Here is a 24,758-nt window from a genome sequence, read left to right as displayed (position 1 = left end):
AATATACGCACTAATGTTTAGTGTAAGTACAGTTTTGCCTTTCGACTTTGGCACGTTTCCCAGTCACTTTATTTCGAAAATTTCAAGCACATCAAAACGAAATGTTTATTATACCATCAATACATTGTTTGCAGAAGCAACTTGACCCATTGACTTCCCAAATTTTTCCCCTCCACTTACTATTCAAATTTACGAAAAATCTGCATGTTTTGTGCTACACACTTTTCTCCGAATCACGTAATTTTTAGACTCGAATTCTTTACAAATTTATCATTACTATTTGTAAGGTGTCAGGCAAATCCAACACCTTCCATGAAAACCCTGATATGATAAGCAAATCCAGAAGTATGTCACATAGCTCCGAATAAATCATGACATTAAATTAACCAAAGTAATACGAGTAACGAGTGAGCAAATGAAATTCCACAGACTAACACAAGAATGCCTAAATGCATGTCATACCTTCCCACCGTGAGACAGACGCAGTTCCGAGGGGACAAACGAGAACAGAAGCCAAGAGCAGAACTATGTTAAGCTGGAAGGCCCTACGATAATGGATGGACGGACACCCACGTCGCCAGCTAAGAGCTAAGACCACACCACCCGCAAGTTTTAGCGTGAGACTTTTTCGCATCTCTGTTATGTCAAGGACCACCCCCAAGCCCATGTTAAAAGCTACAGCCCTCCAGAAAAACAGTATAGATCTTACGATAACACAAAAAGGGCCACAGCACCCGCAAGTTTTAGCGTTCAAATGGCTCTGAGCACTATGCGACTTAACTTCTGAGGTCATCAGTCGCCTAGAACTTAGAACTGATTAAACCTAACTAACCTAAGGACATCACACACATCCATTCCCAAGGCAGGATTCGAACCTGCGACTGGAGCGGTCACACGGTTCTAGACTGAAGCGCCAGAACCGCACGGCCACTCAGCTGGCAAGTTTTAGAGTGCGACTTTTTCGCGTCTCTGTTACGTTGCAAACTTTAAAAACATTGCCCCACCGCGAAAAGTATAACGTTTCTCTTTGGATAGACAGAATTTTTGTAGGTGGAGCTTAAGGTTAACATTGAGACCCTGATTGGTCAGATGAAAACACAGCCAGATAGTTTTTTTTAAAAACCAACTTCGGTAAATCGTAGTAAGGAGAAGTTAGGAGAAGAGTTGCTTCCGAGATGGTGAGGTGAGCGGAGCTGTGCTGTGCTGCCCGCCGCCGCCCTGACGCTACACCGACAAGGTAATGAACGAACGCGATGCAGCATTTTTGAGCGCACAAGGCTGCATAAGAACTGCAGAAGTCTCATCTGTTACACCCCCTTTTTGCGCAATACTAGTGTCGATCGTCAATTAAAGCTCACGGTGTTCACATTTGCCACTTGAAGTAAAAATCTGAAACGCGATGATTTCTGTTATATAGTTATTGAGAAGCCACATCAGCCACTGTAATTTACAACAAGTTAGATAAGTAATTAAAGATAATTGAGAGTCACTGTAGACCATTTTGATAGTTTTCTCTCTTAGGAAACTTAATTTAAACCTAGATTATAGATGTGATATGGCATAGGTCATCCTTCAATCCATTGTGGAACTTGGAAACCCATTGAGGGAATATTCGTTCACATTTTTGTTGAATGCAGTTGGTTTTTACCATCCTGTATTGAAACACTTCCATTTATCGATAGTGCATTTTATAAACAATGTTTGTGAGTAGAATAAAATTTCCAATGGTAAACTTAACAGCTTTTTCGACGTTATTTTACCAGCTAACTAAAAATAGGAAAGCCTGTAACCCCTTCCACTAAATTTAGTTAGTATTAAGATTCTCTTACAGGGAGTGCAGTGGACCTGACGCTGAAATCATTAAGTATTTGGTTATATCATCGCTAGTCTCACTGAACTCTTCTGAATTCTACATGTCATGTGTGGTCTGGCATCTCCTTACCAGCAACAGGTCCCAGGTTCAAACTAGTCAATTCCCTAAAAAACACGCTCAGAGCACCGTTGCGCGAAAGTGGTAGGGAGACACGATATAGAACAAACAGACACCACCATGAATGTTAGATATTTATTGAAGTGATGGTTAAGTGTAGATAATACTGTTTTAGAAGTTTTGGTTGGTGTGGTGTACCTGGAAAAACACAGATACCTGCAACGCCACTAGACCTTTCTCGCCCTCATACTGTATTACTTTCCTTCTCCCTTGTTTTTAAACACTTCACAATTTTTGGAGGGAGTTTTCTCGATAGGATTGGAAGGGGGGCTTATAACTCGCAAAATATCGAAATAAATCTTGTGTGTTATACACCACTAAACTGATCGATATATCGGCTTTCCAATGGTATACAAGTTGTCATGCAAGCTATTAACAGAGAAGACGAAACACTAAGATGAAGCCGGCCGGTGTGCCAGTGTGGTTCTAGGCGCTTCAGTGTGGAACCGCGTGACCGCTACGGTCGCAGGTTCGAATCCTGCCTCGGGCATAGATGTGTGTGATGTCCTTATGTTAGTTAGGTTTACGTAGTTCTAAGTTCTAGGGACTGGTGATCACAGATGTTAAGTCCCTTAGTGCTCAGAGCCATTTGAACCCTTTTTGAACTAAGATGAAGATATTGCTACTCGGCCCATCTCACGGTAATGTTATAGCGGACTTGAAACCTGCGGTAGGCTGTATACGCCAGTGAGTTAATATACCTGCCGCAGGAATGGAAAGTACGGTGCTTTTACTACATACAGAGCACAGACTGGAAATAATTTGGGCTATTGTGTGATACTGGAGAGAGAATTTTGCTGAATCCCCTCCCCTCCCTCCCTTTTGAAATCTTTGTCACAGTGACAGGCTGATCTGTACCTTAGCCTGAGGTCTGTCTTAGGTTAGAATGAGTCAATTCGGCTGTGAGATGGCAACACGGACGAATGTGAACACAGAACACCTGATTGTGGGCACACACTGACCTGAAACTGAACCCATTTGAAAATAATCGTAACTGATATTACGTTATTGCCGCCATGTCGCTTAAGACGTTTGGTGCGTATTTCCAATGCCGCAGGTCATAGACTACGACTATAATAAACCGTTCATCGTAAGAATAAACCTGATGTAAACAAACACAAACGCGATGATTGGTCATAAGCAGTAGCACACGTACACCAATAGTGTTACACTCTCTGAAGTAGGTGCTACTTATGTATTTGATATATTATTACTGAGTTTCTTTAAATGGAACTTTAAGGTATTCAAATGTATTAACATCCATCAACGTTTTTCTTAATCACGCAGTGGCTACGTAGCTTTTATTTCAATAATCGCGTACAGTCATAGCTTCTGCAGCGTTGCGCTCAGATTGTCGCGATGTTAATACGCAGTGTGAAAATGGCTGAGCTGCTTTCTGTTCCGTGGTGATACACGCGTGTGGAATACGGTTAAAATGTCGTGAAATAGGCTGTTCTTAAAGTTTTTCATAAATTTACGGAGATAATCGGTTTTGAAGTATTCCCAGCCACTGCATGAAATACGGTTGATGTTTAATCCCGAACCGTATGCGAAACGCAGCCGGCAGCGCAACGGAATGTGACACAGGTGCAGTTATGGTTCGTTCATTCCTACATTCCAAATATCTTTTCTCGTTCAATTTGAAATTCCTACATCTCGTTATTATAAAATTTAACATTTTTTTTATGAATAACGCACGATCTAATAACGCATTGGACGGGAAATTCCTGTTTTCATTTCAAATAGAAAGTTTTAATTATCGATGTTTTATGAAAGTTTCTTAAATTAAGAAAACATAACAATTTAATTTATTAAGGCAAAAATGAAAAACAAAATCCTCTTTATGTGGACTAGGTCCATCTTTTTATACCACAGAGGTAGATAAGTATCTTAGAAACATGAAAATCATTTTCACAGCATCGAGCACATCATACAAATAGTGCGTTTTTACATTTACTACTGTACCATTACAATATGAACCCAACAGAACTTACGTAGAGGCAGGTTGCGGGATTTGGCCCGAGAAGTAACGAGAGCGTTAAGCTGCCAAACGTACTGGCACTAACGCACGCAGCTTTTCTCCAGGTCACTGCCGAACGTTGGCGGGATGTACGCAATATGGCTCGTCATAGAACAAGAAGAGAAAACTTGGAGCCTGGTTGGCTTGGTGGGTTCTGTTGTTCATAGGCTCGTTATCAACGTAGCAGGTCACACTTTCAGCACGGAAATGTGTTTCTCGGATTCGGTTAAGGAATGAGATGAGAGCAAACATAACATAGCCAAAGCCTTGCAGACAAACAAAAATTACGCGAAGCGAAATGTAGTGTGAGGAGAGCTATGCGAGAGGCGTTCAATGAATTCGAAAATAAAGTTCTACGTACTGACTTGGCAGAAAATCCTAAGAAATTTTGGTCTTATAACAAAGCGGTAGGTGGATCAAAACAAAATGCCCAGAAACTCTGTGACCAAAATGGTACTGAAACAGATGATGACAGACTAAAGGCTGAAATACTAGGCCGAAATACTAAATGTCTTTTTCCAAAGCTGTTTCACTGAGGAAGACTGCACTGTACTTCCTTCTCTAGATTGTCGCACAGATGACAAAATGGTAGATATCGAAATAGACGACAGAGGGGTAGAGAAACAATTAAAATCGCTCAAAAGAGGAAAGGCCGCTGGTCCTGATGGGATACCAGTTCGATTTTGCACAGAGTACGCGAAGGAACTTGATCCCCCTTCTTGCAGCGATGTACCGTAGGTCTCTAGAAGAGCGTAGCATTCCAAAGGATTGGAAAAGGGCAGAGGTCATCCCCGTCTTCAAGAAGGGGCGTCGAACAGATGTGCAGAACTATAGACCTATACCTCTTAACGTGGATCAGTTGTAGAATTTTGGAACACGTATTATGTTCCCGTATAATGACATTTCTGGAGACCAGAAATCTACTCTGTAGAAATCAGCATGGGTTCCGAAAAAGACGATCGTGTAAAACCCAGCTCGCGCTATTCGTCCACGAGACTCAGAGGGCCATAGAATCGGGTTCCCAGGTAGATGCCGTGTTTCTTGACTTCCGCAAGGCGTTCGATACAGTTCCCCATAGTCGTTTAATGAACAAAGTAAGAGCATATGGACTATCAGACCAATTGTGTCATTGGATCGAAGAGTTCCTAGGTAACAGAACGCAACATGTCATTCTAAATGGAGTAAGCGTGATTTCAGACGTGCTGCAGGGGAGTGTCGTGGGACCGTTGCTATTCACAATATACATAAATGACCTTGTGGATGACATCGGAAGTTCACTGAGGATTTTTGGGAATGATGCTGTGGTATATCGAGAGGTGGTAACAATGGAAAATTGTACTGAAATGCAGGAGGATCTGCAGCGAATTGACGCATGGTGCAGGGAATGGCAATTGAATCTCAATGTACACAAGTGTAATGTTATGCGAATACATAGAAATATAGGTCCCTTATCATTTAGCTACAATATGGCAGGTCAGCAACTGGAAGCAGTTAATTCCATAAATTATCTGGGAGTGCGAATTAAGAGTGATTTAAAATGGAATGATCATATAAAGTTGATCGTCGGTAAAGCAGATGCCAGTCTGAGATTCGTTGCAAAAATACGAAGGGAATGCAGTCCGAAAACAAAGGAAGTAGGTTACAGTACGCTTGTTCGCCCACTGCTTGAATACTGCTCAGCAGTGTGAGATCCGTACCAGATAGGGTTGATAGAAGAGATAGAGAAGCTCCAACGGAGAGCAGCGCGCTTCGTTACGGGATCATTTAGTAATCGCGAAAGCGTTACAGAGATGATAAACTCCAGTGGAAGACTTTGCAGGAGAGACGCTCAGTAGCTCGGTACGGGCTTTTGTTGGAGTTTCTAGAACATACCTTCACCGAAGAGTCAAGCAGTATATTGCTCCCTCCTACGTATATCTCGCGAAGAGACCGTGAGGATAAAATCAGAGAGATTAGAGCCCACACAGAGGCATACCGACAATCCTTTCCACGAACAATACGAGACTGGAATAGAAGGGAGAACCGATAGAGGTACTCAAGGCACCCTCCACCACACACCGTCAGGTGGCTTGCGGAGTATGGATGTAGATGCAGAGAGGGTACCAGGCTACTGACTGTAATCAATACCTTCAGTAGTCAACAGTACGGCGAAATTCCTGCAACATGCTTTTGCATTACACACAACTCGCTCAGAAAAATTACCATATGTTTAACTTAGAAATTTTCATCACTCTTTTTTGTACTTAGAGTACTATGACAGGTGAGAACGAGTGCACTTCATGCTTTCCGTCCGTTCGCCAAGAAGCGCGCGGTGGTACTGGAATTCCTCCGAATATTATTCCATTCTCTTTAAAAATTAAATGACATTCGAAGCTATACTGTATCTTTGCTCGTCCCTTTTTACGTCTGAACTTCAACTGTTCACGTTGCGGGTTAGTTTCCTGGCTGGCCAGTACTGTCCGAATTTAATGCGCCAGTAAAGCTGTTGTCCCGCATTATCTATCAGTCTATGCTCATGTAATACGGCATAAAACGTATCCTTATGATCTTACTTGACTGTACAGATCACAGCATGGCTTCCGCTCCACGTGAAACGAAATCCAATGAGATTCAAATAAACGCGGAAGAATACAAAAATGGTTCAAATCGCTCTGAGCACTATGGTCTATGGGACTTAACTGCTGAGGTCATCAGTCCCCTATAACTTAGAACTACTTAAACCTAACTAACATAAGGACATCACACACATCCATGCCCGAGGCAGGATTCGAACCTGCGACCGTAGCTGTCGCTCAGTTCCAGACTGTAGCGCATAGAAACGCACGGGCACACCTGCCGGCGAAGAATACATGGTATGACGTTTGGATCAGGTTTATTCTTATGACAAAAGGCTAATTGTTTCGAATATTCCTCTTTATGCGACGGTGGAGAAGTTTGCTAGTATTTTAATGCCTATTAGTCACATATTTGGTACGTAAAGTCCGAAAAATGCAAGAGGGGTGCAGTACTTAACTTTTTTGTAATTTATCTGGAAACCAACGGTACTACGAAAACGACCACCACCATACAATTTAAATATTTAGAAGATGTGACCTTACAGCTCAGCATTTACCGTTACATATTTCATCAATCGTCGGCCGGTGTGACCGAGCAGTTCTAGGCGCTTCAGTTGGAACCGCACGACTGCTACGGTCGCAGGTTTGAATCCTGCCTCGGGCATGGATGTGTGTGATGTCCTTAGGTTAGTTAGATTGAGGTAGTTCTAAGGGACTGATGACCTCAGATGTTAAGTCCCATAGTGCTCAGAGCCATTTGAACCATTTATTACATCCAAATATCCACGGGTGTACCGCCGGTCTACAGTGTCCAACGGGCACAATATTTCGGCGATCATACATGTCGCCATCATCAGATGAACTTGATCACCTGATGATGGCGACATGTATGATCGCCGAAATATTGTGCTCGTTGGACACTAGACCGGCAGTACATCCGTGAATATTTTGATTATCAAATACGTCGGGAGAAACTCAAGAATCACATTTATTACATCAATCGTTCGTGTCGATAGCTTGTATCTCAGTTATCTGTTGACCCACCGTCATTTAGGTATGCAAGTCACTGCAGTTGAAATTGCCAGTGCGATGCCACATGTTGACCTCGACCAGTGAAAATTCGTGTGACGTTTGCAGAACATTGATAATATATCTTGCAGCGTAATAAAGACAGGTAGCTTTAACTAACAGATTTCATTGCATTGGGATAAATAATTTGGAGCTACAACTATAATGGTAAGTCACATATTATTAATACGAAAATTTATTGGAAATAATGCAAATCAAGTACTGGTATAAAAAAAGTGATGCGTACGTAGGGATAGTTCATTCATCCTGGGAATGGAGAGTCTCAACTATTTTTGCCTGATATCGATATTGCTAAGGTACCGGTCCCGAGATTTCAAAGACGATATCAAAATCTCTACATTAGGTCCTCAAATCCGGACATCCAAAAATAGAGCAAGGGATTTCACTTTATATAACGCAGAGAGAAGATCTGACGAAACATTTTATTTACTTACTAAAACATGACTGCAACTTATATTTTATGTTCGCCTGCAGCAATGTTCGTCTGTTGTGCTTCTGTCGGGCGATGAATGTAGTATATGTTCAAACGGCGGAAGAGATTTTGTGTGTGATAAATTACAGCTTAAGGAGTTCCAGATTTTTTACTTTACTTGTACTGTGAAACCTAGCTTCGAGGCGAATTACACGATTGTAGGTCAACGGGAAGCACCCTATACGTTTTGATGAGTGAGTTTTCGACTACCAAAATTTGTGGCGTACAGAAACAGTGACTTTAAAAAAAAAGGTTAGAATTTTTAAGCCCCGAAGGAATCATAGGCCTTAGTATGTGACAAATTTCAACTTGATATGTACACCCGGTCCTGAGAAAAAAAGGGGAAGTAACAGTGACACAACAGGCAACAAAGCCATTCTGTAAAGCTCCGTTTATACAGGGTGTCCGAAAAGACTTTCCCTGATTACATAAATTGATAACTCAGGCTAGAAGTAAGATACAAATATGAAACTTGTGTCGAATTGTTAACAACTATCAAAGGTTTTTTCTGTTTTAGGTTCGCAGTACGTAAGTAGTGGATAAGGTGCAGTGCCCAAGAAGCCATGTTAATCAATCAGGAGAAGGCACAGTGTGTCCTGTGGTACCATGAGACACGATCACCAACCACAGTGCAGAGACACTTCCAGACCACATTTGGAAGGAAGCTACCTGATGTTAAGAGCATTAAAGCCTGGTATGAGAAGTTCAAGAACACAGGATCGGTTGCTGACCTTCCGAGGTCTGGTCGACCAAGAACCTCAGCAGGCAGGGTGGAAGTCTTTTCTGCCAAGTCCGAAGAAATCGGTGCGCAGGGCCTCACGTGAATTACAGATGCCAAAAAGCTCTCTCCATGACATTTTACACAAACGTTTATTGTTTCGTGCATACAAAGTGCAAATCGTTCAGGCCTTGTTGCCCAATGACAGTACACGTCGATATGACTTTGCGGTCGAAATGCTATCACGTATTGAGGTCGTTGATGTTTATCTCAGACGAATTGCCTTTTCCGACGAAGCGACCTTTTTTGTGAGTGGAGTAGTGAATCGCCATAATGTGCGCATTTGGGGTTCACAACCCCCTGGCGAGGTCATGGAGTGCACCAGAGGCAGTCCAAATGTGAATGTTTGGTGCGCGCTATTGCACGATCGAATTATCGCGCCATTCTTCTTCGCTGAGGATGTTGCAAGTGCATGCTGTTCCTAAGCTGCTTCAGTATCACCCCGATGTCTTGTTTCAGCAAGACGGTGCACCGCCCATTGGGGTTTGGACGTCCGTGCTTATCTCGATATGACCTTTCCTGAGCGATGGATTGGTCGTGATGGGCCAACTCTTTGGCCTCCACGCTCTCCTGACGTAACCCCATTAGACTTCTTTTTATGGGATTATGTCAAGGACGAGGTCTACGGAACACGTGTACCTGATCTAGAAACCCTGCGGCAACGGATAACCACAGTCGTTGAATCGATCCCTCCAGTGATGTTGGCTAATGTGTGGCCGCAAATTGAATATCGCCTAGATGTGCTACGTGCTACCACGGGTGCTCATGTGCAAATTTACTGATGAGTGAAAAAAACTTTGATAGTTTGTAAACAATTAGACACTAGTTTCATATTTGTATATTACTTCTAGCCTGAGTTATCAATTTATGTAATCAGGGAAAGACTTTTCGGACACCCTGTACATTGATGCGCGGAATCCTGGGGAAGGAAACCTGTACGTCTAGTGGATCCAAGACACACAGTACGACTGAATCTAAGTCATTACACTTCAGCTACGTAGTGCAGACAGCGAGTACAGGGTGGCGCAAAAGTCACTGGGCACTGATTTAACAAGAGAGTGAATATATGTTTCAATACAAATACAAATAATACTTACAGCTATTTTTTTATGTTCAGACTGTTTTCCGTCGTCATTAACGCACCTTTCAAGTCTCTTAGGAACACTGTTACGTACTCTATGGCATAGTGTGGTGTCACTGTCCAAATCATGAAATGCGATGTGTACAAGTCATTTAGTTCATAAATGGTGCGAGGCTCTTGAGAATAAACAGAGTCCTTGTCGGAACTCCATAGTGGAAAATCCGTGGGCGTAATATCTGGGGAACGTGGAGACATGCCAATATCTGTCCTCCGACCAATCGCTTTTCCTTGGAAAGTTTCGTTTAAATAATCGCGGGCGGCAGTGGCATAATCTGGTGGAGCACCAACGTGCTGAAAGTAAATTTCAAGTTTTCAGCACGCGTCCTAAGTCCTGGAACCACGTAATTCTGAAGCATGGGCAAATACTTACCTCCTGTCACAGTTCCTTCAAAAAAATATGGACCAAGTAGGCCAAATGATGACCTTGCTCCCCACTCCCCAACACTCACACCAGGTTGATTTAGTGATTGGTCTAACAAAAGATTTTGATTGTCGGTATACCGGCAAGTGCAGGTATTTCTGTTACCTTGTCCGTTTAACTTAAAATTGACCTCGTCAGACCACACGATTTTAGTGAATATGTTAGGATAATCTTTCTCTTGGCCAAGAGTCAGTTCACAAAACTGAAGGCGTCGATCTGGACCATATTCAGGTAATCAGTGTAGAGGTGGAATGTAGACTTTAATCTTGTGTTTGTGTGACATTCTTTTCACTTTCGGTCACAGCTAAGCATAACCGCCATTCATTCTTCTCAGTTGTAACTGTTGTTGGGCGGCCAGATAATGGTTCATCCACAACAATCCGTGTTCCTCAGACCTATCTCAATAGAATGGTTTTTGCGTGAAAATCCTTTTTTTCTTTCGATAACATCGTGGCAATTCGGAAAACTACAGCTGTAGACACGTCACATAGATCACGCTTTCAACAATTCACTTGTTTGATTATTGTGTTTGTTTTGTTTTTCATTACATTGTATACCAACTCGATAAGGCAGAATTATCACCATTTGGTAATAACTCAACGGTTTAAAACTTCCTACTGTACTACGTGTTTCGCTTCTTTTAACCAACTGTCTAGTGTCTTCTGGACCACCTTGTAAGCTATTGTCTTCAGTACGAAGACCAGTCTAACGCAGCTATCCACGCACTACGCTCTTCGCATCCGTGAAATTAATACAACCTACAGCCGTTTGTACCTGTATACGTTTTGGTCCCCATCTACCTTCTTTTTGCCCCTGATATTTCCTTCTTTATCAAACTGGCATTCAATTATAGCTCAGGACGTGTCCTAACCACCTATCGCGGGAACAGGATAAGATCCGATTTCATCGGTCTGCTTTGAACACTGACGTCGTATCAGAAGAAAAACGATCTTTGAACTTAGTTACTTAGACAATAACTCGAAAGTTTAATAACAGGCCGATTATACTCTTCAAGATGGCGACCCCAAGGTACACCACTATGCTCAAAAATAGAAGTAAAACTCAAAGTATTTGCATCAGAAAATAAATTGAAATTAGTGGTACGACCATGGAATGAGGGAGTTTGGGCAGGGGGAAAAATTTTAAAAAATCATTAATGGATGTTAGATCATTGAACACCAAAAAATTTGAAAAATAGCACAAGCGAATTCATAAAGAATAAACGGAATGGAAATATACAGGAAATACAAAACTGGAATATAACAACTCGGTTGACCTATATAGCTTAAAGGCAGGGTACCAGACACTCCCCTCACGAAAACAAGTTAATCGAGAAATTACAGACATGAATTTGTGTAGAACTAACCAAACATAAAAATACAGAAATCGCACAACTGAAATTGAATGACTGACAGATTGTTACATAAGATTAGACAGCATTACTACAAACTGAAAAAGAGAGTGCGTCCCCACTTACTTGGAAATGAAAATTTCAAATGCACGGAGCATACACGAACGACTTCACACAACAGAACGTATTTACGCCGCGAGTCAAAGCCAGGAAGTGGATTTGCAGCTTACACTAGACCTGCATAGCTCAAATGAAGACGGTGATACTAGCCACAGAGCCATAAAGGAACAAATCAATAGACAAATAACAAAAACAAATTACTCTACACTAAAGCGCCTCTAAAATAACCAGAAAAAATTCTTAGCTTGATCTAGAACTCAAACGCAAACAGCGATACCAATACACACCCCTCCGAAAGCCAACAAATGTAAGCTTACCTCGAACACATGCCTCAGCCCTTCCCCCCTCCCGAAGAGAACCCACATAAGCAAGAAATAGCAGATATGAATGCTAATTAATTAATACAACCAGAAAATAAAAAAATGCACAATTTGAACTGAAATCTTCGCTTGACCTATATAGCACAAACGAAGACAACGGTATCACACACACCCTCATAAAATGATACATTCAATAATTAACACGTAGTAATTCCCCCATAATAAAACTGCAGAATATAAAAGAAAAATATCAGTCGCGGCGTATCCTGGGCCTATATAGCCCAACGAAAACAACGGTATAAAAAATCCCCACCATAAAAAAATCAATCAGAAAATAACATACGCAAATTGATCCAGAATAAACCTGAAAGAAAAATGCGACAAACACCCAACAGGAATCGAATATTTCACTTGACATACATACGTCACGCGAAGGGAAAAAAGAGACGGATAAACTGAATAGTGACACACACATTCTTCCAAAATAAAGCGAACGAGAACATAAAAGAATCACACAACGATAATCGCAACCTACGCTGAACCTATGTAACTATGTGGAGGACAGCGACGATAGGCACTTCCCCCAAAACCAAAAGAACCACGTCAACAGATACTTGCACAAACGAATATCTGAAAAATAAATCAAAGAACAGCATAACTGCAAACGAATAGTTCGCTTGCCATATATAGCTCAAAAGGAAACAGGGATACCATACACGCTTCCAGGAAACGACGAATTAATCGGAAAAACGCCCTCGCAAATTACTCTATATCGGGTGTCTTCCCTATGTCCTATGGGTCGTCTATTGGTTATGAACTGTAGATTAAAACTGAAGAAACTGCAAACAGGTGGGAATTTAAGGTGATGGGATCTGGATAGACTGACAGAACCAGAGGTTGTACAGAGTTACATTGAGAGCATAAGAGAACAATTGACAGGAATGGGTGAAAGAAATACAGTAGAAGAAGAATGGGTAGCTCTGATGAATCAAATAGTGAAGGCAGCAGAGGATCTAGTTGGTAAAAAGACGAGGGCTAGTAGAAATCCTTGGGTAACAGAAGAAATATTGAATTTAATTGATGAAAGGAGAAAATATAAAAATACAGCAAATGAATCAGGCAAAAAGGAATACAAACGTCTCAAAAATGAGATCGACAGGAAGTGCAAAATGGATAAGCAGAGATGGCTAAAGGACAAATGTAAGGATGTAGAGGCTTATCTCACTAGGGGTAAGATAGATACTGCCTACAGGAACATTAAAGAGACCTTTGGAGAAAAGAGAACCACTTGTATGAATATCAAAAGCTCAGATGGAAACCCAATTCTAAGCAAAGAAGGGAAAGCAGAAAGGAGGAAAGAGTATGTAGTGGGTCTATACAGGGGTGATGTACTTGAGGACAGTATTATGGAAATGGTAGAGGATATAGATGAAGAAATGGGAGATATGATACTGCGTGAAGAGTTTGACAGAGCACTGAAAGACCTGAGTCGAAACAAGGCCCCGAGAGTAGACAACATTCCGTTGGAACTACTGACGGCCGTGAGAGAGCCAGTCCTGACAAAACTTTACCATCTGGTGAGCACGACGTCAATAAGAATATAATCATTTCAATCCCAAAGACAGCAGGTGCTGACATATGTGTAGGTAGAATCGGATCAAACAAATGCTGCTTATCACGTGGAAATCCGACACCCAATGGCAACAAGAAGAGTCCGTTTGTTTTACGTTACAAGCAAAATGATTTCTGAAGTGGAATTTAACGTGCCCCACTCGGTAGAGTGGTGCCAGATTAGTCTACTGCGGTACTCGTTTTATCTGTATGTATTAACAGAGACAGCAAAACAAGTAGAATAAACAGTCTCTCTCTCTCTCTCTCTCTCTCTCTCTCTCTCTCTCTCTCTCTCTCTCTCTCACACACACACACACACACACACACTAACACACACACGTACCACGACCAATCACAACACAAGTCTATTTCATATATGCAGCGCCTCAACGACGTCACAATCGAAAAACCGGTAGGTATTTGTAAGACCCAAAATTAAAAATAATGTTACTAGTTGTTAAACTGACGACTTACTTTTCTGACTAACCTCAACGTCAATAAATTTGCAACATTGTAAAAGTTGCCAAATTATTGTAAAAAAATAAAAGTGACAATTATAATCACTAATCGTTTCACTCGAAACAATTTAAATTGTGCTCAGTTTTTCCTAACCTAACTAACGGAAATCGTGTCAAACTCAAACTTGCAAAGGCAAATATGTGTAGGGTAAGAAAGATAAAAATATCATCGCTACTCGTTTCTTTAGCGACAATTTAAGCAGTGCTCCCAGGTTCCTCCCAAAATCACACCATCGTTCATCACGATATATTTGGAAAAAAATCATAGCGAACATTGTAGACTGCACCGAGCGAGGTGGCGCAGTGGTTAGACACTGGACTCGCATTCGGGAGGACGACGGTTCAATCCCGCGTCCGGCCATCCTGATTTAGGTTTTCCGTGATTTCCCTAAATCACTCCAGGCTAATGCCGGGATGGTTCCTCTGAAAGGGCACGGCCGACTTCCTTCCCCATCCTTCCCTAATCCGATGAGACCGATGACCACGCTGTCTGGTCTCCTTCCCCAAACCAACCAACCAACCATTGTAGACTGCAACCAACCAACCATTGTAGACTGCACCAGAAACGAAGACAATCACAGGTGTGGTTTAATAAGGCCGCTAACATTCTTCGAAATGCATACTGATGACCGTTATGCAGAACGTCATACGCCAAAGCGGGTAGGTGGAATCGGAATATGCCCTTTATCCCCGATCGCTTCTTTCTGTCAATTTCTCTTCTCCCCCTCTGATTTCGTACCTCCCCATCAGTTATTCGATCTAAGCTTTTTAGCATTCTTCTACGCCAATACATTACAGAAATTTCTAGTCGTCTCCTGTTTGGGGGACCAGGATATTAACTAATGATTCGCAATATATTTATTCCAAAGGTACCTCGAAAACAACGAAAATCTAAATTTTTTATTGGTGATTCTGAAAGTTTGATTTATACTTTCTGCGAATATAAAATTCATTTTAGTCCAAATCCTTATCTGAAGATACCAAGTGTCGGTTTATATGGCAGCTTGCTATGTAAGACATGTCCATTTGTTTCTCTTCATGGAGCTAATAAGCCTAGGGACACTTTTTCCCGTCTCGTGGTCACTTGTTCCTACAGTAATAAAGTATCAGGTATGTTTTGTTCCTGAACAAAAAGTAAGCCAAAATCGACCCATAAAATTATCAAGAAAACTTATGGAGTACTTGCAAGAAATACAACAGGGAATATCATGAAAAAATGTTAGCTTTTTGTATGGTATGCGTACTATTGGAAGAGAAGGAAAAGCTTTACGTGCCATAATGAACTTAATGATCCAACCTACCAAATTAAAAATTCTTTTGCATTGTGCAGAAATCTGACAGATGCAGTGAAAGAAATTATTGTGTATTTAAATGAGTGCACAGTTTAAATTCAATTTTCCGTATTTTTTCTAACTAAATGTACCTTTTCTCTCAAACCATTTAGCCCAGAACAATGGAATTCTAACGGCCAATTGTATTACTGCACGTACATGAAGTAACATTTTTAATGCTTCCTAGCTCTATTATAAAGAGCCCTGTGCCGTTTCTATTTTTGAAATTTGCCCGCAAAACGTGTCTGTCTTAAGTGTTCCATAATTACACTTTCAATATATTATTCATGAAAAAAGTCAGCTTGTTAGAAAATACGGTAAATGCGCGTGAGTAATGTTTCTTGTTCTACCTTTAATATTATACATCTTGAGAGGAGGGACAATGAAATAGGTCAATTTAACATGGCGGAGATAGAAAATATCTTCTCCCTGTGAAACGTGCCATTAAAAAAAAAAAAAAAAAAAAAAAAAAAAAATCAGACCAACAGCTCAGTTCATGCAATCAGTAGTAGAAACACGAATAATCTACACAAAAATTTGGAAGTTAATTGCTTTGGTGCAAGAAAGTCTCCATCATTGAGGGAAACGCATTTTCAATAACTTACCACCAGCCATAAAAAGCATAACTACTGATAAATTTCAGTTTCAGAGGAGCGTAAGGGATTTATTGCTAACCAACTCTTCCTACTCCATTCATGAACTGAATTTTTTAGTAGAGAGAGAGAGAGAGAGAGAGAGAGGGAGAGAGAGAGAGAGAGGGTTAAATAATGCGATACAATCGAAAGTATGTCTAAATTTTCATTCCTCATTCCACATCCATGACGATCACTCCACTTGGGATCTGTTGAAGGTAGATTAGCACATTTGTTTCCCATTTTAAATGTTTTTTGTGTACTCTTTTTCTGACATGTACTACCTCCTGGAGAATCTCACTATGGATCCACTGGAACGGAAAGCACATATAATATAATCATCTTGTCTGACTTCTACTGAAGGCTGCAGATCAGACAAATACCTTGATATTAGAGTTCCGAATGCTCAACTCTAAATTCGATGTTAACAACTACGCCGATGGTCAGACGCCGCCATGCAGAAAGCGTAGATTAGATCATCAGGAAATAACTGACCGTCCAGATACTCACAATAACAGGCAAAAAAGTGGAACCTTCACAGGAAAAGGTTTTCCGCCCAAAATGGGGAAAACTGAAACCCTTCAAATAAAAAAGTAAAAAATATATATTGACTGACAAAAAAAATAGTTTAAGTGCACAATATACACCAAAACACACTTTGTGGTTTTATCTTGCAGCTTTAGTTATTTATAATTAAAAGAGATTTAAATAGGGACCGCAGGAAGGTTCTAGACTACGCTACAGATCGTCTGTTAGCACAGTCTTTACTTTGTAATCACTCTCGTTCACTTCACCAACTCTCAACCAAAATCGTCACCTTCCAACATAGCAGAGACAACGCGCTACCCTACAGATAAGTTTTTCAGAACAGAATGGGCTACAACAGTACACTCTAACGAAATAATTTTGTATAGATAATTATCTCCATTAGATCTATATACGTCTAATACAAAAATCGTTCAAACCGCTCTCCTCAAATGGATCGCTATCTACACTTGACCTTTAACTGTTACTGTTTCAGAATTAAAAACTGAACTGAAAGAAAATTTGGCTACCAGTCACGAAACTAGAAAAATAATGAAAATGAGAACGCGAAAAATGTTAGCAAAAAGCACAGACAGGAGATTCGAAAGGCAATAACAAAAGTGAGAAAGGAAATTGTTAATATTACCGACCGTTTAGGTACACATGTTAAGAACTCTAGGCTGCAAAAGGGCTAAAACCACCAATCGAATAATTGGTGGAAGACTTTTAAGATCAGATCTAAAAAAGAATTAGAGAAGAATATATCGAAGCTACATTATAAAAAAATGTTAAGTGTGGAGGTAAACTGTGTCCTTCAGTACTAAATGAAGAGTTTGTGGCCCTGGTACGGTTAATGAGAATCTGCAGCATCAAAAGTAATTTCGGATGTGTATTTAATATTTCATCCAACCCTGCAGTCTATAAATACTCGAACAAAATGCCACTATATGGAAATTACCTACGAAGAAGTTCTTGGGAAAGAAACACAGGACATAAATGCGTATGTGGGCGTAATACGCACTACAAATGTGTTTAAAGATCAAGATAGTTGCCTTTGACTAACGACGACCGTAGTGAAGAATTCAAATTTCCTGGCAGATTAAAACTGGGTGCCGGACCGAGGCTGGAACTCGGGACCTTTGCCTTTCGCGGGCAAGTGCTCTACCAACTGAACTACCCAAGCACGAGAGCTTCTGTGAAGTTTGGAAGGTAGGAGACGAGGGCATAAGTTAAGCTGTGGGGACTGGTGGTGAGTCGTGCTTGCGTAGCTCAGTTGGTAGAGCATTTGCCCGTGAAAGAGAAAGGTCCCGAGTTCGAGTTTCGGTGCGACACACAGTTTTAATGTGCCAGGTAGTTTCATATCAGCGCACAGTCCGCTGCAGAGTGAAAATCTCATTCAAGAATTTCAATATAACCTATATAGCTTGCACGCTTTCCAAAGCCGTAATCCATAGAAGAACTAAACGAAGTATCGTGAACAAAATACAATTTAAGACCGAAGTAATTAATGACATTAGCTGCCAATGGACACTGATTTACGTCAATGGGCAGTCTTGAAAATTTTGTGACAGACCAGAATTCGAAACCGAATTTCCTGCTTACTAGGCAGAGGACCACTGTCCATATTACACGATGGTCAGCGCAATTGCAAGAGCATGCCGTCCATCAGATATAAGTTGTCAACTTCTCCACAGACTACGAATGTAGGACTTTTGAACATTAACTTCTTCGTCTGAATTACATATGTCCAAAAGGACACCGCATATATAATACAAACTTAACCTTACAAACATAGAAGCCGTCTATGCAACATGTCACACTTCAAAAAATATACCAGTACATTGAATTGTTTACTAGCGGCCACGAATCAAGTACCGTACATAAAAACCTCTGCATCTATTATGAGATCACGATTCGCAGTTAAGAAAAATACTAGTAAGTCGACTAAATATTATAACTGCTGTCGAAAGACGAGAACCACTAATTTCCTATACACGGAAATACGGTTAAAATTATGCTTAGATTTCGGCTAGTTTCGGCGGTTATTGAAAACTGTAGTGAAAATTACGTAGTGGACTGTCTCCTCCCCACCCGAGAAGTATTTTTCGTAGATCTTGTGCGAGATTTGCACATAGCTACAAAAAGTCTGTTCAATATGATGCGGACGGAAACGTTAGGTTACGCTACAGAGCTGTCTGCTAGCACAGTCTTTACGCCGCATTCGTAATCGTTGGCTTCGACAACTCTCAACCAGATTGCCCCTTCCAACCTAACTTAGATCTCTGGCTACACCACATATCAGCCTGTCATCACAACCAAAATTTCATTCGGGCGGTGGTAGAGGGGGGGGGAGGGGCAGGCGAGGGTGGGGGATGACTGATTTCCTGTATCACGCTCTAGGCAAAACTGTTCGTTATTGTAGATTGATTGTCAGTCTCAACTACAAGAGTTACTAATGATAAACACTTTCGTGACGATCCATAATTTTAGAACAGTTATCTTCGTCTTACTTGGCATCAATAGTCCTATGGCGTCCCAACAGCTAGCTCCGTCAATGTCTGCTTCTGCCATCGCATCGCGCCAAACTGTTGTCCTAGCAGACCGACCGCACCGCACATTCGACACCTACAGAGTCACTCACTGGCCAGTTAGCAACTGAGCCGGGCACTGTTTACATCGTGAAAGGAAAACTATGCAAAGATATACACTCAAGTACCACCAGTGATTTGCACGAGCACGGTAATAATATCTATGGAGTGTCCATCGATATGCGCAGAACGAAATTTTTCTCGCGAACGTACGTCGCCTCCGAAAAAAATCCGGCGATAAGGCCAGGTTCTCATTCAAATGACCATAACATAGGCACAGTTTGGATTTTTTTTTATTTGGGGCAATGAAAAGGCATTCAAAGGATATGTTTGGGAATTACTTTACTTCAGATTTTCATTACACAAACAAAAACAAAATGGTGCCCTTAGTTATGATTGGACCAAGAGCATGCGAGTCTGAAGTATGCAGTGTGGCCCCTCAGGAGTTATCTGAAATCAAAATTGGATAACCTCAGTCGATACGACATTAAATTTATCGGAGCTCATACCTACTCACAATGCAACAACGTTAAATTTAACGATATGGTGCTAGCTCGAACTTTGAGTTCGATTTTTGGAGGTTTGTTTCACTCTTTTTGGCTTTATAAAAATAGGCTGGTTAGTGATAACGCTCCTGCCTTTCTTTCGGGCCCCGTTAAGGCCTCCTGCTTTCAGAATGGAGTTAAGAATGTCACCACCACCCCGTATTATCCCTAAGGGTACTTTCCAGAAAGGGTTAATCGGAATCTTAAGCCCGCTTTGATTATTTATCATCAGAAAACACCCAGGAAATTCGACTACAGTCTTCCCTGGCTCAGTTTTACCTTTAATACCGCCATTCATGAAGCCTCGCTACTTACGCCTGCATCCTTGATCTTTTCCTACCCAGTTAATTCCCCTCTTTCCAACTCTGAGGTGTGGGGTTGATCTATTATTCTGAATTCTGCGCAACGGATTAATCTGAGATACACTCTTTACCCTGTGGCTCCTGCAAACATGCAGTTTCCATCCCCACACTGCTACAGAAGTCAGACAGACGTTCCTAACGTTCTAAAGAGAAATGCCTCAAAAACTTTCAGCAATAAATATCTTCTGGAGTCGTCCGCTGTAAGGAAATGACACAAAGATTCACAAAATTTCTTACGTAACTAGTGGGATACTTGGGTACTGGAGTAGTGCTAGTTAGTGTAAGAAAAACATGAAACTGACGAAAGTTATTATTTATTTTGCAAAACTTCTGAGAAATCACAATGACACTTTTAGTTATGAATTGAACAAGTTATATCCTGGTTCTTTTTGGAATGTGAAATTACCGTTCAAGGATAGGATTCGCTAATGAAATTTCTACACAAAGTTTAAGATGGTTGTTAACTTGGCAGAATGGCTGAGAGGTGCGCCTACTCAACTTGAATAATTATCCTTTAGAATGTTGTTAGGTACGGTCGAGGCTGTCGTGTGTGAAATGCAGTGAAGTGTACTGTTGTGGAGGTAATATGGGGCTCGCAATAGGTGTAGCGCACAATACCGCAAGCTGCGATGACTGCTATCTGCGCCGCTCGCTGCTGACAAATAAGGTAACTCTCGTTCTATCTGGATTGACCTTCGCCAATCAAACTCTCCCTATGCCTTGATGAACTCAAGGATGCCTATTCGCTCCTAGTCTAACCTATTGGCGTGGTACACCGGTCAGATAACCAGTCCACTGCGATGCCACTCAAAATTCGCTCGCAGGCGTTCAACTATAACTCTGTTCGTTCACACCGCACAATAAGTGTGTCGGCCAAGACAGTGAACAACGCTTAATCGCAAGGAGTCAGTATAGAGTCGCCCTTTGATTCGCTCTCGACACAGGTGCTCTCCCAGTGAAGTACTGAGGAGAGACTTGTTCCTCGCTCTTTAGAGTACAGGTACGAGCGCGCACGCCCTCGTTACGTGTTCTCGCTGCAAGAGCGACAACGGAACCACGCCTCTCCGCGCCAGATGTGAAGGGGTATATCTTTCGCTCTCTTCCATTATTCCTTCAGCTGAAGACGTCAGAAATATCGTCTGCCAATCAGCATTGCTCTTCTAAAACGGGAGAATGACGTTTAAGGCGACCAACCTGGAAACCTATAACATTGGGGTTTGGCGTTTGCTGTCTCCCTGTGAAAATCTCTGACACTGCGTGCTATGTGTAAAGAATGCGTAGGCTGGCCGCTCCCACACAATGTAGCGGAATTTGCTTTTAAGTCGAACACGGGGTCGTTTCCCTTTTTCCACTCGGGCCCACGCTGTACGTTATGGGCGGTCACCGGCCGACATGGGCTGGGTCGTCCTCTGAAGGGCCCGGCGTCCCGCTGTGTGGCCTCTCTCCCAAAGTGAAAGCCTCTGTGACCGTTGTGTCTGGAATGTATGTGTGCACGCCAGCCTCGAGTATTTAAACCATGGTGCACTCAGTTCTCAATTGCATATCGTTTACATGAATTCATACAACTTTGACTTTGTCTTATCGAGTTTGCGTTCGAATGAAGCGTCTTGATGTGTGGAATATGATTGTGAGGGCGGGACATGTAAGCAATGAAGGTCAGGAGACCGCGACGTCTTACACAACTTGTGGGGAATTCAGTACCTTATTCCACCTGACGTTAATCCGCAGGTCATCAAGGAAAACTGGAACCGGGCCAGGCGTAATATACTCAGAGTTCATAATAAGCAAGCCGAGCGTTGTAATCGTAATCGGGAAACCTTTAAGAGTAGGCCGGGGGATCAAGTTTATGTCGGCAATTTCCAAGGGAGGCAGGTGCGCGGCGGTAACCTTAGTAAATTTACGCCTCCATTCTTGGGGCTTTACACTATTGTGCGTATATTAGGCCTGCGAAATCTCTTGGTTAAGGAGAGTAGCTCAGGCAAGCAATATCGGTTCACCTTAGTCAAGTTAAGTTCAAGTAGTTCGGGATTTGAATTAACCCCTTCCTGGGTTGAGGGGTGGAGGTTGAGCCGTGCTCACTCCCAACTATGCGTTTTCGTGAACTTGGCTACCTATGTTTGGTTTCCCGTTCTTGTTGTGGTTACGCCGTTGTTCTTCCTTCTACGTGTGTGTGTCGGGCGGGATTAGCCGAGCGGTCTGGGGCGCTGCAGTCATGGACTGTGCGGCTGGTCCCGGCGGAGGTTCGAGTCCTCTCTCGGGCATGGGTGTGTGTGTTTATCCTTGGGTAATTCATGTTAAGTAGTGTGTAAGATTAGGGACTGATGACCTTAGCAGTTAAGTCCCGTAAGATTTCACACACATTTGAACATCTGAACCTTCTACGTGTGGCAGTAGCGATCTGTATCGATATTTGCGCCGTGTACCATCCTTGGTTTTGTGCACATAGTTCTGGCTAGGGGGTCTGGAGTCAGTCAGTCAGTTGCTGCGGTCCAGGGAAGTTATCTCCGCGCGGTACAGTCGGCTGGGTCCGCTGGCAGTCCATGCACAGTGTCGGAGCGTGTGTGGAGCTGTCCGATCGCTACGAGCCTCGTGGTTCACCGACGCAGGACGTCAAAGTTGAGTAGTGGTTTCAAGTACCCAAGCCACGTCCATTCATGTTGTGTGGTCCGCTTCGGTGGTTCACTGTTGAAGAGGCTTCCCTGCGAGCAACACCGAGTGTTTGTATTGCTGAAATTTAGCCGCCATGCGGTGGAATTAACTATATCGGTAAACTACAATTCAATTGCACCATCGGAATTTTCTGCCTTGTGGCCGTTAGAGTTCCGTTTACCTGCCCTGATCACTAATGTAATTTCAGGCAGAAACCTTTTCTCACCTGTTGTGAGTCGCAGGCCAACACGGTGTGTAATTTTGGCAGCTTAGTACATATACATATTTGATTGTGGATAATCACGCCAGTAACATTTTGTGTTTGAATTCTCATGTACCGATTGGTGGCAAGCAAGTCGTTAGTCGGTCGGTCCGTGACTGTCACTTGGTTGGGTTCCGACAGATCAAGTGTAGCTGGGCTCGCCACCTGTCTCAACTAAGTGAACGAGGGCAGACCAGCCACCTGGATGCTTCTGAGTGCTGTTGTCTTTACTGTCTTCCTCACCGGTGTTTAACTGTCTGTTTATAATCCATCACAACCAATGATAAAAAAGGTCTTGGTTTTACTGTGTTTTATGTAAGTAAGTTTGAATTCCGGCAAGTGAATATTTCCTGAAAGGTTATTGCCGTTGTGTTGTCTTTTCTCTAGTCCAGTTTCAGTTTTTTTTTAATTTTGGAAAATTAATTGTGGGCCTTCAGCCTTGGAACCATCTCTCGAGAGACAAGCTTTTCCTAAAACATGTCACTACAGGCACTGTACACAAGACAATTATGAGAATCTCTTCCGAGGCAGTAGGAAATGATGGAGTGAGCATTGACATGATTAAAAACGTTGTAGACGCTATTATTCCAGTTATCACAGACATCTTCAACCTGTATCTTGTCAGTAGTACATATCCTACTGAGTGGAAGCAAAAATTCAAGCTATACCCAAGACTGACAACACAAAGTCGCCAGGTGACTACAGGCCGATCAGCATACTACCTGCAATATCTAAAGCCCTAGAATACATCGTCCATGAACAGCTGAAGGAGTACATCAAAACTCATAACACCCATGATAAATATCAGTCAGGCTTCCGAAAGCACCACAGTACAGCAACTGCAATAATCAAAGTAACTGATGACATTAAACATGGTATGTACACACCTGAAGCACCCATCCTAACATTGCTTGACTTTAGCAAGGCTTTTGATACAGTTGACTTTGATATATTACTTATTAAAATGAAACAGCTGAATTTCTCAAACAGCGCAAGACACTAGTTCAACAGCTACCTCAAAGACAGAAGTCAACAAGTCATTTGTGGATCGGAGAAGTCATAATGGAAAAACGTGCGTTCTGGAGTTCCCCAAGGCTCCGTCCTTGGTCCATTACTCTTCTCACTGTACGTTAATGATATTTCGTCATTGATTCACTCCTGCAACTACAATCTATAAGCCGACGACATCCAACTGTACATAAGTGCAAGCCCCAAGAACATTGCTGACGCAGTAGCGAGTATGAACGCAGATCTTTGTTCTGCTTCTCAATGGGCACAGAACCTAGGTCTGAAACTAAACCCCAAGAAACCCCAGGTCATTCTTATATCTCATCCAAAGTTAATCAGCCGGTACTTTCGCGAAACAGCCCTCAAATACTCCTCAATGGTACCAAAAAACAGTAAAAGACCTTGGAATAATCTTGGATGGGAAGAACAAACAGTCACAGCTTGCCAGAAATCGCTCTCCTCCCTACATG

Source organism: Schistocerca gregaria, chromosome 10, assembly GCF_023897955.1.
Source record: "Schistocerca gregaria isolate iqSchGreg1 chromosome 10, iqSchGreg1.2, whole genome shotgun sequence".
Lineage (NCBI taxonomy): Eukaryota > Metazoa > Arthropoda > Insecta > Orthoptera > Acrididae > Schistocerca > Schistocerca gregaria.
This window is presented reverse-complemented; position numbering follows the sequence as displayed.